This window comes from Schistocerca gregaria, chromosome X, assembly GCF_023897955.1.
Source record: "Schistocerca gregaria isolate iqSchGreg1 chromosome X, iqSchGreg1.2, whole genome shotgun sequence".
Taxonomy (NCBI): domain Eukaryota; kingdom Metazoa; phylum Arthropoda; class Insecta; order Orthoptera; family Acrididae; genus Schistocerca; species Schistocerca gregaria.
This window is the reverse complement of record NC_064931.1, coordinates 120,614,989-120,633,976: the sequence shown is the minus strand read 5'-3', so window position 1 is coordinate 120,633,976 and position 18,988 is coordinate 120,614,989.

Sequence of the window (18,988 nt, the reverse complement as noted above, 5' to 3'; positions counted from 1 at the left end):
GGCATACAGGTCATCCCAGTAAGGTGACATAAGACCATCATATAGAGTGTATATTATGTTGAAAAATAGGGTTTTGTAGTCAACAGAATGGGGAATAATATAGTTTGCTGGAAGTCTGAATAAAACGAACCTGCTTTCAGAAAAAAAACATTACATTACTTTGGAGGTGTGAATTAAACAACGCCTTGAGTCACAACTTTTTCAAGTTTTATTAAGTACACAATGCATTTTGGACCCTGTGGGTCCATCGTCAGATGTAATATGTGTTAATACATGTTTTATTTCTTCTCCTGAAAGAAGTGAAGTACATAATCCTGTCACAAAAAGGTTTAGTGTTAGGTTATGAATTTCGTAAGTCGAACATGGAAAATATGTGCAAAATAGTGGAAAATGAACAATATAAACTTACGACATCATCCAACTACATAATAATTTGTAGAAATTTGACTCCTTCTGTATCCAGTGATCTGTTCACATATGGATCAATGTACTTCAAGATAAATAAATAATTACAAGAGTTGGATGAAAAATTTATTTGCAGTATGGTTTAAAATTTTGTTTTGAACACCATAGTGTTTCATTAGACATGGTCCTAGTAGAGGTGGTGATCTCCTTGCCTTCTTCTGGGCTTTAACTGACTTATACACCCAGCTACAGAAGAAATTGCAGTTAAATGTGGATCCCAACCCACAGTTTAACTTTGCATATTTGAGATAGACAAACCATTTGCAGAGGTGAAATGATATAAAAAAATCTTAGACTGACTAAGGGCTAATCTCTCAACCTTTAGATTTTTAGTCTGACACTTGCTCAGTAAACAACTGAACTACGCACCTTTACTAATATGCATAAGGAATGTTTCATTACTACACTGAATTCTTTTCTCCATAATCTCATAGACTGCAGTTTTGTTGCAATGTCTTTGTTCTTCACACATCACTAGTTTGCAATTTCATTTGTGTGACATAACAATGGGACAAAAATGGCTGTGTGAGAAAAGTCTATTGTTATATCATGATGCCTAAGCAAAGGTGTAACTTTACATGTGTGAAGTGTGGAAGTACAGTAGACCATTTCTGTTTTGACAGTCCGTGACACTGTAACTAGAGGAAATTATCCTGGAAATATCTTTGCTATTGAATGTAAAATCTCTGATATATATGAAGAACAGTATCTTTATTATGGTGCGGATAGCACCCTGATGCAATAGTAAATTCTGTGTGTGTAACATTAGTTATTATGTTTAATTTATTTGGCTGTGAGAACTGAATCTTATAATTTCTTCCACAATTATGCAGTACAGAAAACATGATCTCCATCTGAATGATATGTAAATATCTTCCTTTCCATGAGGCCTGCTCTGTGCAAAACTCCTCAAAGTAAATTAAGTAAGGGCTTAGAAGAGATAGTTTATTTTATATTGTCTATGGAACAACATCCCAAATAGTTCTGATACATAAAGATCTTAAATTATTTTAAAATGTACAATGCTACAATTATAATGTTACTTAAAAACCGTCTTGGTTGCAAATTTTTTTTTTTTTTTATTCAGATTTTCAGGCAGGTCTCTACAAGACCAGTCTTAATAGCTCATTGGTAGGACATGCACAGCAGAGAAGAATTAAATTAAATTAACAACTGATGGCCATTTATGTATTATTTAACATTTTTAGAAGGTAATTTAGAATATAGTTGCTCTTATGATAATCATGACTTAATCATGACTTCAGGAATGTCTTATCAGCTGATAAACTAATTTACTAACTCATTTCTGTTTTAATAAAACAAAAGAAGGCCCTGATATGCCTTTATCCAATTTCTGTTTCCACATTGATTCTCTAGTTGTAGACTGACTTTAGATTAGTGGACGTTCAACTTTTATGAAGTCTTTCCTCCGCTGGCTGATGTGTGTACAGGTGGTGTCTTCTATCTTTGCACTGCCTGCTTCGTTCAGCTCATTTCTTTTTTAATAAAACAAAACAAGGCCCAGATCAAAAACTTGCAGCCATTGTTTCTCTTTCTTCATGCATTTGGAGTTGTAACTGTGTAGACAAAGATGTACTGCATAACAAATATAGCATTATGGAATTACGTCAAAGATACACTACTAGTTTGACTCTAACTTATGCAGAAGGAAGTATAGTGTTATTTTATGCTGGCAAACTTACATCTGATTATAGCAGTCTAACTTGCGATGTAGCTCATCTTTCTATAAAAGGACCACGCTACCCAAATAAACATTAATGATGTATCGCTACATTGACCAGATGTTCCAAAGCTGTTTTATCAGTAGGTTACCTGAGTTTTTTTATTTAGTCGTGTGTGAGCTACATCTGTAATTAATTAATACGCTATATATACTAGATTACAAATACAAGTAAATGATAGTTATACATTCATATATACATTCATGATCTTCATATATTGTAAGTCGTCATTATTGTCTAAAGCAAGGCTCATATCTCTCTGCAGTGTTCGGCACACTTCACTGCAGCGTCATTGGCCAACCACAGGTCTTGGAAAGTGCATGGGGCCAGCAAAGGTGAACAGGTCAGCAGGTGTGTCATGGTTTGTTTTCCTCCACATTGGCAGGGCTCTTCTTCGGCATATCCCCACTTGATCAGGTTATCCTGTGATCTTCCCATTTGACATCTAAGTCTATTTAGGCTCTTCCAGACTCTCCATTCCAATTGTGATCCAGCAGGAAGTTTTTCTTTAATGTTCCAACTTTTCAGACTGCCTTTATCCAATTTCTGTTTCCACATTGATTCTCTAGTTGTAGACTGACTTTTGGTTAGTGGACGTTCAACTTTTATTAAGTCTTTCCTCCGCTGGCTGATTTGCATACAGGGGATGTCTTCTATCTTCGCACTACCTGCTTCGTTTGGCCATCGACAATGTTTGCCGTCTGATCTCTGGGGGGGCTATTCCAGAACACAAATAAAGGAAATCACGGTTTGTTGGCTTCAGGCATCCCGTGAATAATCGACAAGAGTCATTCAGTGCTGCGTCTAGCTTCTGAGCATGTGTCGATCTTCTCCATGCATATTCAGCTGGAGCAAAGCACAATGCCAGGGATGATGCACGTAGAATTTCAGGGTTTGCTCCCCAGTGTGAGTTGGTAAGTTTACGGATTATGCCGTTCCGTGCGTTGATTTTCACTCTAGTTTTCTCTACGTGTTTCTTGTAAGACAATGTTCAATCTAATGTGACTCCAAGATAAACTGGGTTTGGGCAGTGTTGAAGTTTAATTGAGTTCCATTCCAATTGTAATTCCCTGTTTGCTTCCTTGTTGTTTAGATGAAATAAACAAGTCTGCGTCTTTGCTGGATTAGGTCGAAGCTGGTTCCCGTTGTAATATTCAGTTAGTACTTCTAAGGCATCTGTTAGGTTTCTCTCAATCTGTTTGATTGATCTAGATTGGCATGCAATGGCTACATCATCAGCATAGATAAAGCTTCTTGTCATCGGTCCAACTGATTGGTCATTTGTATACAGATTAAAAAGTAGGGGGAACAAAACACTACTTTGTGGGAGCCCGTTCTTCTGGTTCCTCCAGCGACTGCTTTGTTCTTGAAATTCCACATAGTATCTTCTGTTGGAGATCAGTGATCTCACAACTTCAGTAAGGTGGTAGTTTCCCGTCATTTTGAAAATTTTCACCAGGAGGGAACTTGGAACTTAGGCATTTTGTAATAATACCCCCCCCCCGCCCACGCTCCGACATGCCCTATGTCTTCCTTGCCTATGCTTTCTACCTCCCTCTTCCAGGGCCGTGTGCTTTACACATTGCGGTAAGTGCCCACAGAGTGCCCAACTGATGGGTTTATTCTTTCAGTTTTCGGTTTTGCAAACCGATCGCCTACCTATTTCTTTCATCTGTGCTTCACTGCCTCCCCCCAGAAGGAGGAAAAAGGAGGCCTTTTACATTCCAATATGAGTACTACAGTTAGAATTTCCCTGTTGTCACCGCATTCAGCCTCCTGCTTCTCTAGCAGCATTCGTCCTGCACCCTGGCTTCTCTTAGGATATTCACTTATTGTAATCAGAGGTCTAATCAGTATCATGCTCTTAGGCTATCCACTCATTGCAATTCCTTGTGTGGAATCCTGGCTGTACCATCTAGTTTCCGTTTTCCTCAGTGACAGTACACCCAGCAGACGTGTGTATCTGATCCAATATCTCCGTATCCTGCAATTAGTAGGTATCACCACTGAATCAATTTTATTCTGAAACCCATTACCTGAGCCTGTTCCTGATAATACTCCATTCCTTTCTCTTTAAAGTGAAGACCTTCCTGGTTTGCTGCAGGTTGGCCTCTTGGCCTAACTCGCCAGTATGTCGGGTGACCCCGGCATTGCGATCGCGGACAACTGTACACGAATATACCCAGAACAAACTCTGCATTAAATGCAACATGCTTTTTCCCATTGGTCAAATCTCTTTCCTTCCCTGACATCCAGTACTAAAGTTTCTGATTCAGCATATCAGTAATGAAACCACTACATACAGCAATTTCCACCATTGCAGGCATTTATTAATACAACCCCTTTTGGTGCATCCTTTCCAAGCTAAATGACGAGTAAGCATGACCATACCCCCCTCAGCCTCTTACTACCCCATTGCTACTAACGTTTATCCCTATAGTTCTTTGGAATCTTCCCCAACTATTTATTCTTTTTCTGTCCATGCCTTCTGTTTTTTTTAAGTGGTAGTTCCTTGATTGGTTAAATCAATGCATGACACTACCAGATGACTTCTGGCTGTTAACACCCAGAGGGCAGAGAAGTTTTGTTGGTAATTGAAAAGAATTGATTTGCTTTACTCCTGTAAGTTGATTTGTGAACAGGCAAGAGTTCCTATGTGTGTTGTTGTAGGTGATGTTAAATGATCTGTTTTATGCTGCCACCCTGAGGTCAGAGCAAAACCTTTCACTTTACCATGCAGCAAGTTTCCAGTTGATACAAAGTTTTGGAGTCATTTAAATTGCATGTTACGCACCCAGTGAACACTTACTGTAAGCAGAGTATGGTGCAAACACGCGGACTGGCACAGCTGTCACCTTGCGATAAGCCAGTCACATCCCTTAACACTACCACTTCCTCATTATTCTTTGTCTTGTCTGCTGTAATTAATTCTAATTTTCATATGATTTATTTGTCATTCACTTTATAAGTTTAGAGTGACAATGTACGAAGAGTGTTATATAGAGTACAACTCTGTTACGAATACTTTTGAGCAACCCAGCCCTACCATGTGGTACTTAATGGTAAAAGTTCACTATTGAATAGCTCTCCCTGTAATATCACTACCCCTGCTGAGGAGATGTTTGCACGCTTGTCCTAGTTCCGTATATACCCCTTTAGAAATTATCTTTATCAGTTTATTACTATGAGTAGCATTTAGAAAAGGACTTTTTGTGCAACTTCGTTCACCCCCTTCTGTTGTCCCTGAACAGCAGTCTCCTGGGGAATACCATGTTAAGTTGTGTATTGGGAGCAAGAGTGTTCCTTGCTGCCCCCATACCGCATTAGTCAATAAAAGGTACTGGTGAGTAGAAAGGAATAGTAAATAAAGAAAATCTACCCAAAAGAAAAGGCATGGCCCTCCTTTACACGTGAACAACGAAATATGCTCGTGAAGTGCTCCACCAGTGTTAACTCCTTCCACCCTCCCCCCTCTTGGTCTGTGCATCGACCCTTCCGGAACCCCCCGCTTATACGCTGTGGCAGAAGTTGCAGTGCATCACAGCATGCTGCTGCCTGCCACAGTCAGTGACCTCTGCCACTGCCACCGCCACCGCCAATAGCCGATTGCTGCAAAACAGCACACTACTCGCAGCTTTCCACACCGCTGCTGCACCATCCGCTGTCATCCAAATTTTGTCAAGTAAGCATTCACCACCTAATTATTGTCATTTTTAATGCAAATCTAGCATGAAAACACAAATATTCAAAATGTATTGCTAAAATTATGTAAGGCCACTCCTTCACAGGTAACCCTTAGTAACTGTCAATTTACCATCCCCCCATGCTTCACTCCTGTGGAGGGGAGAAGGGTGTACAGTGGGGGTCGTTACTGAATGTGCTTACTAGTATAAAACCTTGATTTTTATTTTTCACTTGGTGTTCATCTGTGCCTTCCGCCTGGTCATAAGTTGCAGTGTCTCAGTCACGTTGCCCAAAACCGGATAATACCACTTTGAAAGTCAAGTGTTGAACCATCAGCAGCTAAACTCATGTGTTGCTGGCAAGGTAATGCTACTGAACTGCATGTCGTATGATCTGACCAACCAATAGGGAAGCTTGGGGATGGTCAAGTGGGGGTGGAACCACGGCCAGCTGCTGGGAGTGGACACGCCATTTGCTCTCTTCTGCTGGCAGCTTCCAAACCGACCAGATGCCCTCCTCTCCTGCCCTGCAGTCTCAGTGATTGCTCTAGGCCTGCCTGTTTACAAAATTAAACTTTCATGCATATAAAAATATTTTTTCTTTATTGAATCCTGACACATTAACAGTTCTTATTTTATTACTGAAGGAAGTTACTCTTTCATTGATGATAAAGTCATTGTGATCCACTGATGACCTTACATAAAATTTTACTGCACAGATTTAATGTTATTAAACCCTGTCAATGTTTCTGTCACCACTGGTTAATTTCTTAGAAAAGCAGTTTTTAAAGTAGCCTATGATTATGTTACTGAACACATCATATTTTTCATGAAGGCCAAGCAGCATATATTTCCAGTCTACATTATGCGACTTTTCCTTAAATTCCTCACTTCCTTTTTCATGTTTTATGGCTGACAGATGAGTGAATCACCCAGAAGGGGATGAGAAAAAGGAACAAAACTTCATGGGCTGAGAGAGTTCATGATTCTATTACAGTGATTCCAATTTTTTTTTTTTTAGTCATCAGTCTCCTGACTGGTCTGACATGGTCCACCATATTCCGTTCCTCACTAAGTTTTTGGTTAACCCCCACATTCCTTATCTTATCAGTCCACCCAATTAATATTGCTCTTCTGTAACAACACATTTCTACTGCTTTGATGCTTTTCTGTTCCAGTTTTCCCACAGTCCATTTTTTCACTGCCGTACAATACTGTGCTCCAAAAATAAAGTCTCAGAAATTTATTCCTCAAAGTAAGACCTATATTTGATACTAGTAGATTTCTCTTGGCCAGGAATGTCCTTTATATCAGTGCCAGTATGCTTTTTATGTCTTCATTGCTCCATCAATCATTGGTTATTAAATATGTTTCTGTTATTATATAACTTACACTGATCTTCTGGTGATAACATTGGTTCTTGTCACAACCTGAGTGTAAAACCATATCAATCTGACACTTTGCCTTACTCGTTCTTTGCTTGCAGTGGTGACAATGGTAATTCAGATTCAATATCTGATGTCTCTCCTACTGCCTAGGGACACCAACCATCATCTGGTGATGAAGAATCACACAGAAGAATCAGTGTTAATTCTGAGATGCATATTTTTAAAGAACACAAGTTTGAAGGCAGGGAAGAAACACTTTCAAGATCAAACAGTGCTATAAAAAAGTTAAAAAATCTAGAACACTGAGCAAGAAATATTACCTAAGTCAAATGGAAGCGTGGAACATCCTATGTTTCACCCTGGATAGTGCATGTTTCAAGACAACTGAAGAAAGAAGTGTTATAAAAAGTTTACATAAGCAGAAAGGCTGAACATTTTTTAAAGATAAATTCGAGATATATGTGAGAAAAAGAGACCTTGTGCACACCACCACAGACCAAATCTTCTAAAAGACTAATACTCAAGTGAATTCAAAAAGAAGCTTCACTGTTTTCTCCTGCTTGCTACAAAGAAGAGAAGAGTGACAATCCTTATGTTTTCATGAAATTACCTAGGAGGTGACTACTCATTGGAAGCATTATCTAAATCCATGTGAATGGGAAGGCAGTAAGATGATAGAGGATCATTGGCTGAAATACACAAAACTACATCCATTTGTTATATAGTTTGAAGAACACATTGATGGAAAATTTAGAGCTCTGGACTGTCAAGACAATCTCATTATCAGACACCAAATCTTTGTGCATGTTTGTCTGACCAGTAACAAATGTAAAGTTCCACACAGTGATTTAATGTCCCTATTAAAGTCAAATCTACCCCACACTAAGATTGGAATATCAGCCATTTTATTAAACCTACCACATCAATGAGACCAGAAAGATTTTCATCACAAGATACAGTTAATGACTTAGATTCTGTGTTATTCAGAAAATGAAAATTGAATAAACAACAGTGTATTTCTGAAGACTTAACATTGCAGTCTATTATTAAAATAATTTTGGCATATTTCAACATTAGTATGTATTTAATTGTAAATAAGTATGTTGTTAAGATAGTTAGCAGTTGGTTTATTTAGGAAATCACAAATAGGAAACTTGTCATCAGGTTGAGTCCTACAAGTAGATGTGTCCATTTTTAGTAAAAGAAAATCAGTTATGGAAAGAAAATCAGAACAAGCCTAAAACTACTAACATTTTCAAATGAAATAAGTACATCAGATCAGAATTATTTTAAACACATTGAATGCAGTCAAGTTTTAAAAATCTAATAAATTTTAAAACACTTTTATTTCAATAACAGCTATTTAAGCCACCTAGTTGTTGTGCTAAGGTCACCACATGGAAACAAATCTTTAGCACACTGATACACCACCAGATCCTGATAAACTTTTATTTTGAGGGAATATATAATTTTCTTGATTTCAGAGGAGAAGTTGGTTATACCTTTGGATGACTCAATTTTATGACTGTTGCTTATTCAACACACTGCTGTACTTGTTCTCTTGAACTGTTTGTCCCTGTATTAGCAACCATATCTATCCTTTTCACTGACCAGTTGTCTTGTCTCTTGTTTCACTAGAGTCCGCATAGTCATGTTAAAATCCCCTATAGAAAGACATTAGGAGAGATGTCAAGAACTACTGACCCCTTTTAATACTGACATAATTTTACAAAATTTTTGAGAAGGTGAATTGTTCCAGAGTAGTATCTCACCCAAGCAACAATAATACCTTAGTAAATCACAGTTTGGATGTCTTAAGGGTTGCTATTCAGAGGACGCCAATTACACATTCACTCGTTAAATCTTACAGGCACCAGATAACAAAGTAGCAACAGTTGTATTTCCCCTGATCTGTCAAAGACATTTGACTGTGAGAATCACAATATTCTCCTAGATAAACTGAAGTTTTATGAAGTTGCTGGTATAGCCAACCCTTGGATAAAGTCATATCTAACCAAAGGAAAGCAGAAAGTTGTACTTAGCATTTCAATCAATGTAATCAGGGGAGATTCTTGTGATAAAAGATAAATAATGTATGGGGTTCACCATGGCTCAGTCTTAGGTCTACCATTATTCTCCACATATGTAAATGATCTACCATGTAATACACCAAAATGTATGTAAAAGCTGGACACAAATTAAAAATATTGAAAAAAAAATAGTTTTTGTGTTGATCAGAAACTAGAAGAATATACTTGTTAGTTGTTACTGCAGAATACTTCTCTGATAATTGTAACAATCTAAGATACACTCTAGGAAATTTATAGCTATTTATGAGAAATGTAGATGCATTATTGAGCTACTTGTCAAACAAGAAGAAACAGTTAGAAGTTTTTGGAGATTTCAGTGTAGATTTCTTAAAGGGTGTTATTATTTGGCTGTTTCAATATAATTTCAGTAGTCAATTTCCCAGCTTGTGTGCAGCAATATATTGGAACACTGATTGATAAAAATTTTATAAACAGATGTCAGGCTGAAACAGCTAATGTTTACCATGTTGTTAATGTACTATCTGATAATGATGCACACTTAATGGAAATAAACTGTATGTCACATTACAACTGAGAGGCACACTCATACATAGTGGTGTTGGGGCCAATGATGCTGTTTGGTCTCTTCCTCTAAATCAACCAATCAACCAACAAAGCAGTGAGGCTTATTACTGAGAATAGGATACAGTGTTAGTAAGCTAAAAGGAGTGGTGTGGTATGAAGTATATGTAGAAATAGGTGCTTATGACATATTCAATTTATTCCATAGTAAATTTGTGTTAATATTTGAAAGTTTCTTCCCCATTAATTATCTAGAAGATGCAATTTAAAAAAAGAAAGCCATGGATAATTAAGATAACTATAATTTCGTTTAAGAAAAGAGGAAAATTAATGCAAAGGTCAGAGTATGTCAAGAGCAGATATTACTTGCATACTACAAAAAATACTGCATTATTTTAAGGAAACACATTAAAATGACCAAACATATATATGTCCTGACAGAAGTATATAATACAGATCATAATCAAACAACTGAAAATCCAGGATGGAATGTGACAATATTACAATTACGAAAGTGGCTACTCACCATATAGCAGGGACAGCAACGAAAAGACTCTTACAATTAAAGCTTTTGGCTATTAAGCCTTTTGTCAACAATAGATCACACACACACACACACACAAATACAACTCGCACACACAAGTGCAGTCTCAGGTAACTGAAGCCACACTGAGTGTGTGTGTGTGTGTGTGTGTGTGTGTGTGTGTGTGTGTGTGTGTGTGTGAGTGTGTGTGTGTGTGTCTGTCATCTGTTGTTCATGAAGGCCTTAATGGTCAAAAGATTTAATTGTAAGAGTCTTTTTGTTATGCCGATCTGCAACTCAGCTTATCTGCTATATGGTGAGAAGCAACTTTCCTTTTCATAATATTAATACAAATAATAAGCTGAAAACACTATGAGACATGACCAAACAGGAGACATGAGAGCCACCATGTGTACAAGATTCCATAAAAATATAAATGGCAATATTGTGACTGATAAATCACAAGTTGCAAGTATTTCTAACAATCGCTTTCTATATGCAAAAGCAAATATAGAATTCAATGGTTCGGTTGAAGAGGCAAGACAATACATTATAAGTGTCTTTCTACAAATCTTTAAGCAACTGAAAGTGGTACCAACATCCTTCACTGAAATCAAGACAATTATAAAAATTCTTAAGAACAAAAGCTCTTGTGGGGTTGACAGAATTTCAGACAGAACTCTGAAAAGTTGTTCCAGCTGAATAAATAATGTCCTTAGTGATATATGCAATACTTCACTGGCATAGAGAATTTTTCAGGCAATTAAAATATGCATTTATTAAAAACTTACTTAAGAAAGGTGACAATGCAGACTCAATTACCATCAAATTTCCTTACTGACATCCTTTTCCAAAATGTTCAAGAAAGTAATGCAGTCAATAGAAGTTGCACACTAAAGTGGAAATGATTTACTTAGCACATGACAGTTTGGATACCAAAAAGTTTTCTTGACTAAGAATGCTATTTATATCTTCACTTAGCAAATAATACTAGTTTCAAATAATAATGTACCACCTGTTGGTATTTTCTGTGATTTCTAAAATGTCTTTGATTGTGTAGATATGATACTCTCACAGAAGAACTCAAGTTTTATGGAACTGATGGATTTATACAAAAATTGTTTGAATCATACTCGACAGGCAGAATGCAGAGGATCTTACTGAATAATTCAGACACTCTTGGAAGAGTACAAAATTATAATGACTGGTATAAAAATCACAAGGGGAATCCCACAGAGGTCAGTTTTGTGTCCACTCCTATTACTTATATGTGAAAATGATCTTACACTTAACATTCAACTAGCAAAATTCAATAAGCAAAATTGGGGTTTTTTGTCACTGATATAATAATTTGTGTTAGAGGGAAAGCAACAGAGGAGATAGTAATCAATGTTTTCTAAAGAATTATTAAGTGGTTCTCTAATAGTTGACTCACCCTAAATTAACACCTTATTGTGCATAAGGCACTTTAACCAACACACTGCATTCAGTTCTATACAACAAATATGATCATGCCAACAACTGATGTATCACGTGAGCAGTAGTCAGTAGGTAGGGTAGAATGCTACTAAATTTTTAGTTTAGGTGTTGATGAAAACTTTAACTGGAAGAAGCATTTCATTAAGATTCTAAAACCATTAAGTTCAGCTGCTTTTGCACTTTGTACAGTTGCTAATCTTGGAAACAAATGTATCAGTCTCCTGACACATTTTTATCACTCCCACTCAGTGGTGACATAATGTTGTACACCCATGGAAATCATGTAAGCACCTCTTCAAGGAGCTATGGATCTTAATAGGACTATCGCAATAGATATTTTTGCTAATGAAATTCATCATACATAATCCATCACAATTTGAGAATTGTGACACATCTACAACACTAGAGGGTAAAACGACCTTTACTAACCACTGTTAAAGCTATCAGTGGCTCAGAGAGGAGTTCAATATGGAGCAATAAAAATTTATGGCAATTTTCCCAATAACATGACATATCTGTGAGCTGGTGAAGCATGTTTTAAATATAATTTCAAATCATTTCTCCTAGACAACTCTTTCTATTCCACTGAGGAATTTCTACTTAAAAACTGATAACCAATAAATAATTTTTTTAAAAAAAATGTGTTTGTAAGAATAGTTGCACATGTAGTAATAAAATGATGATCTTTTCATTAATGTTAACACTAATTGTCTATACATAGCCTGTAAACTGACTTGTTTCACATCACGTTGATAGCAGAATGATTCAAATGATCTATGAAACATGTAACTAAGTAAGTAAAAGAATTAATTCTTAATCAATCCAGGCATAAACACATCAACAGAAGGAGTTGAGCACTTTGACTACTGCTTCATAGTTTGTTGTAAATAATCCACTGCAGGTCAAAAGTACAATGATAGACATAATTACAACACCAGAAGAAAAATGACATTCATTACTCTACATTAAGGCTGTCTCCAACACAAAAGGTGGGGGCCCAGTGATGCAACTATAATTTTTGCCTACTGACTCAGTAACTTGGTTTTAAAATAAACAGTATTCATGCAACTATGCAAAATGAGCCACTGAGCTGTGGTCCAATCTTGATGATCCCATGCCCACTATAATCATAATTGAAAATTTTGTTGGGCCATTGTGTTTAACACTGTGTGCCGAACAGTATGCTCCAAAACACTTAAGCCTGCACCAGCACTGTATTCTGTCACTAGATATGTCACAGGTCGCTGCCTATCCTGCTTTAGAGATCAAGCAAGCCTCCAATCCCAATGTTCTGTCATGAGATATGGATGTCCAACTTGTTTTCAGCATTCTTCAACCACTTTCCATAGATGCTCATGACAGTGGCACATGAACAGCCATCAAGGCTTTGCCATTTCTGAGATGTTCTTTCTCTCTCTCAGGCACTAAGCCACAACAATCTGGATTTTGTCAAAGTCACTTAAGTCAGAGGATTTCGGCATTTGTGCCACCTATCACCACCAGAATGATTCTCCATTCATCTCTGCTCTGCTCACATACTTCCCTTACCACACCATGTACCTCCAACACCACCAGGAAGCCTGTGACCTCACAATGGGCAGTGGTCATAAGGTTTTGGCTCTTTAGTGTATATTTAGAAAAAGTTATATGTGTTCAGCATATATCCATTTTTACAAATTAATTTGTGATGTGAATGTAAAATGACTTGTTCCACATCATTACAATTTACCATGTAAATGATCCACAGAACATGAGACTAACCTAATTAATTAAGAAAGTGGTCTTGAAACATCCATGGCTTTCTGGGGATGCCACAGGTGATGTTAACAACAGTAGAAGAAGGTTCTGGGCTAGAATTGGTAAATAGTGATAGACGTGGCATGGCTAGAAAACAAAATGTGTGGCAGCTACCCCCCCCCCCCCCCCCTTTTCACCCCATGAAGTACCATACAATAGGACTGGTGACAAGGGCACTGGGTGCATCTTGACAGCTGGACCATCAATGTGGTGGAATTGTGCTGGTGATCAAGGCACTGCCCACTTGATCAGGGATACCAGGAAAGCTGATGTTGAAGTACTCAAAGGCTCTAGGCCAGCCAGTGGTTAAAACGCTGGTGGCAGTGCAACATTGCAGGCAGGCCCAGCAACAGGTGCGAGGGTGCTGGATTCAGGAGGTGATGACATCCACAAGGAGGGTGTGTCAATCCGCACAGCAATGATGAAATATGAGGCCAGGAGATGCGCTAAGGGAGGAGGCAGAGGCAGGGGTAGCAGAGCCACTGCCTTCACTGTGGCACGAGGATGCAGCTGTTCATAGTGGTGCACCACCAGCCCATCACTGGTGTGTGCCTGAAAGAGCCATCAGCCTCAGCAGTTGTGGACTGTGGCTAGAATTCGCTCCAATTTGTGACCAAAGACCTGTGCCCAGAGTGCAGAGAACTGGGATGAGGGTCACATAGGCCGGCATTGGTGATGTGGCAAGAGCATATACAGAAGGATGTATCACTGGTGACCATGGAGCTGCTCGAGCAGACTACAATTCCCCACAAGGGTAAACCTATAAAAATTCAAGAACTGTGTCAAGGAATTCGTTATGGAGTGGTCTATGACATACTTCCTCATTTGAACATTGAACATGTACATGATACATTTCACCTCACTGTTAGATTGGAGACCTTCCTTTTTAACTTTTCCTACCTTCCTTTTCAGCTGGTTGGGGTTGAGTGGTTTTGCATGAAAGCTATTGGCCATTCAGAACCATCCTTATATTGATATGTAAGAATGTGAACCAAGTCCACACTAAGAGGTGTCCATAGCTAAAACTGATGTTGGTAGGGATGGAAATTAGCCAAACAAGGAGCAGAAAGTAATTTAGATTTCAAAAGTATGAACAGATGTTCAGAGGCGGGGGCCCAGTGAAAGCAAAAGTTTTTGTGGAGCAACTCATGGAGGGGATGGAACAATGAGTCTGCACCCAAAATAAATTTGTGATGGTAAGTAATTTAAGCTAAAAATGCTTGGAGTTATTTGAAATTTGTAGTGTGAGGTAGATCCATGACAGCTGCAACATAATGATTCAAAATCTTAACAACATCTAGAGAAATCTCAGACCCTAAATATACAACTGATGGGTGCAAAATGTGTGACTTTTCCAAGTTGCATTTGAACCCTGCAGTATTTAAGACCATGAATAAAGTGCACAAGTTATGTAAATGCTATTCAGTGGATGCACTCTTGAGGACAATGTCATCAAGATAGTTGATGCTCCCATACTGGACATCCTCAATTGTTCCAAAAAATTCTGAAAAATTGCCTGAGTATTAGCCACACAGAATGGGAGGTGCTGATATTGATATAACCTGAAGGCTGTATTAACTATGAGAAGCCATTTAGAATCTTCATCCAATGGAACATGTAAATAGGCTTTTGATAAATTAGTTCTGGAGGAAAAGTGGTCCCTAGCAAGTTTAACCAATAAGTTATCTGGATGGGACAAAGACATGATGTCAGTGAGAGACTGAACAATGACTTAAACTTTAAGTTCACCACAATGTGTTTTTGAACAATCACAAGGTGAACAGACCATTCACTACATGTAATAGTTTGTACAACCTCCAATGATGTCAGCCCACCTAATTTGAATTTCACTCAATTATGCAAAGCCACTGGACTAGCGGGTATGGAAAAAGTGTGGCTGCAATATAGATTTCAGGCAAATGTTTGCCAAAAAATTACCCTATAGTGAAAAAAGTCATGAGATACCTCCTAATTTCATGTTGGACTACCTTTTGCCCTGTGTAGTGTAGCAGCTCAATGTGGCAAGGACTCAACAAGTCATTGTAAGTCCCCTGCAGAAATATTGCACCATGCTGGCTCTAAAGCCATCCATAATTCTGAAAGTGTTACCAGTGCATGGTTTTGTGCATTCACTGATCTCTTGAATATGTCCCATAAATGTTTGATGGGATTTACGTGGGGCAATGTGGGTGGCCAAATCATTTGCTTGAATTGTCCAGAATGTTTTTCAAACCAATCACAAACAGTTGTGGCCTGATGACATGGTACATTGTCATGCCTAAAAATTACATTGTTGTTTGGGAACATGAACTACATGAATGGCAGCAACTGGTCTAATTTGTACAGAGAACCCAGCCCATTCCATATAAACCAGTCCACACCATTATGGAGCCACCACCAGCAGGCACACTATCTTGTTGACAACTTGGGTCCTTGACCTTGTGTGGTATGCACCATACCCAAACTTTACCATCAGCTCTTACCAACTGAAATCAGGACCAATTTGATTAGGCCACATTTTCCAGTCATCTAGGATCTAATTCATGTGTTACATGGCCAAGAGTGGCACTGCAGGTGATGTCATGCTGTTAGCAAAGGCACTCGTGTCAGTCGTCTTCTGCCACGGCCGATAAACACCAAATTTTGCTGCACTGCCCTCATGAATATGATTGTCTTATGTTCTATATTTATTTATGTGGTTATTTGATGCAGTTTTACTTATCTGTTAGCACTGACAACTCTATGCAAATGCCACTGCTTTCAGTCATTAAGTGAAGGCCGTTGGCCACTGCATTGTTCATGGTGAGAAATAATACCTGAAAATTGGTATTCTCAGAACATTCTTGACACTGTGGCTCTCAGAATATTGAATTCCCTAATGAAATGCATTTTGCTCCAACTACCGCTCCATGTTCAAAGTATGTTATTTCCCATCATATGGCCATAATAATATCAGAAGCCTTTTCACATGAATCACTCGTGTACAAATGACAGCTCCACCAATGCACTGCCCTTCTATGCCATGTGTATGCTATAGTACTACTATCTGTATATGAGTATAGCATTATCCCATGACTTTTGTCACCTCATTGTTGTGGCACAACCTAATCCATCTGAGAAAAGAGACAAGAACTCAGACCATGGAAACTTTAACTACTGGTAAGGGACCTGGTTAGAAACGAGGTGCACCATATCCAAAACGGAAAAAAGTTGAAAGCATCCAGATTGAAAAACGTTATGATGCAAGAATTATCCACTGCCAAAAAATTCAAGCAATGAACCACAGATTTATACATAGTGGGGGGCCATAAATTGCCACACAATTGGTATATGCTGCTTGTTGGAACTCATCAAACATTGAGAAACTGGAGACAATGATGATGGCCCCAAATCCAAGTACATTTTTGAGTGCAGTAAAGTCAGCACTTTGTTCATCACTCACACTTTGATAAACAGTTTATTATGATCCATAAGTGTTGGAGACACACCATGTCTGCAGAAGGGGGCTGGGAATGACATGCAGAGCCTACATGTGTTTTTCCTACAGTTGTTTCAAGTCATCCAGCACTTAAGCCTGGTCCTGTCATATTGCACAAAACAGTTCAAGCAAGATGGGAGTGCAGAGTGCTGCCGTTAGTGTGGTTGTAGTTTGGCGCATCACTGTCCAGTCTGGTGCAGAGGCCGCATAATAAATGGGGCCAACAAGTTTGTGATAACAACTGTAAGAGTCTGTTGTTGATCAAGAAGATATTGGAGAACTGCCCCATGGGTACAAGAACTGAACGAAGAACCAAATAGACTGAGCACATGGAGGTGAACACCACAAGTCTATTTTTCATGTATATACAAGCAAACAACAGTTGAGAACAAGTACACAAACACAGAAATAATCCAGGTACTGATACAAGCACCTGCTGAGGTAAGTATGAACACAGTATGAGAGTAAATGCCTGCTGCACAACGCTTATAAAGAGGAAGGCTGTGGTAGATAACATCGTGGGACCACTGCTGTGTGCACAAGTCATGTAGCCTACCCCAGACAGGAGAAGGAACACAGATAATTTAAAAAAAAAAAAAACAGAGATTTTGAGAGTTTCAAATGGAACATTAGGTAAGAATTCAGTGAAATGGGAGTAATGAACACAATAAAAGATAAACAGGTAACCACAAGGGGTGAAACAGTACAAGCAGCAGAGGACTAAATAGGCCAGTAGAGAACCTTGGATGACATATAAGATTTTGAACTAAACTGATGAAATGAGAAAATATAACAGGCAGCAAACAAAGCAACAATATAGACATCTAAAAATTAGATTACAGGCAGTGCAAAATACATATAGGAGAAAAGCAAAAGTTTAGAAGGAAGCATTACAATGGGAAGGATAGATTATGAATATTGGAAAATTAAAGAAACCCTTGGAGAAAAAAAGAACAAGCTGTATGATTATTGTAACCATCAGATTATCTCTAATCACATTTATTGGATACAAGTAAACTCTGGTAGCACAAATTAAAATTGTCTGTTAGTCTAATAAACCAGACAGTTCTTATGGAAAGCCTGCCATTGGGTGTCCTTATATTCACGTGAAAGTTCACATGATTGCTATGCAATATCAGCAGGAATTACATGGCATGTGCCCTCACTTGATTTGTATGATGTTACAGATACTGACAACTTCAAATGTTCCATTAGCACAGCTGATGCAGCTACTAAGCAATCAAGAGCTCAGATGGAAAGATGTTACTAACCAAAGAGGGGATGGCTGGAATGTGGAAAGAATATGTAGAAGTGCTATACAATGAAAACATACTTGAAGTTAATGTTATGAATAAGAAAAGGGCAGTAGAGGGATATAAAATATCATATATGATACTGCAAAGAGAATCTGACAGAACGTTGAAATACAGAATGTAAGAAAACTGAATAGATGATATTCCTGTACAATTATTGATATCCTTTGGAGAACAACCCATGACAAATCTATTACACATGGTATGTGAGATACATGAAAATGATGAAATCTGAATTCCAGTGAAAGCTGAAACTGTGATGAATATTACAGAACTATCAGTTTAATGGGAAATGGTTAGAAAATTCTGACATGAAATATTTACAAGAAATAGAACGAAGGAAGATTACAGTTTAATGCATGGTCATTAGAGAGGAGCAGAGTCTCAGTTTAGGAAAGAATGGGGAAGGAAATCAGTGGTGCCCTTTATAAATGAACCAACCCAGTATTTCCCATGAGCAACTTTGAGAAATCATGAAAAACCTATATCTGTATCACCAGATGGGAAT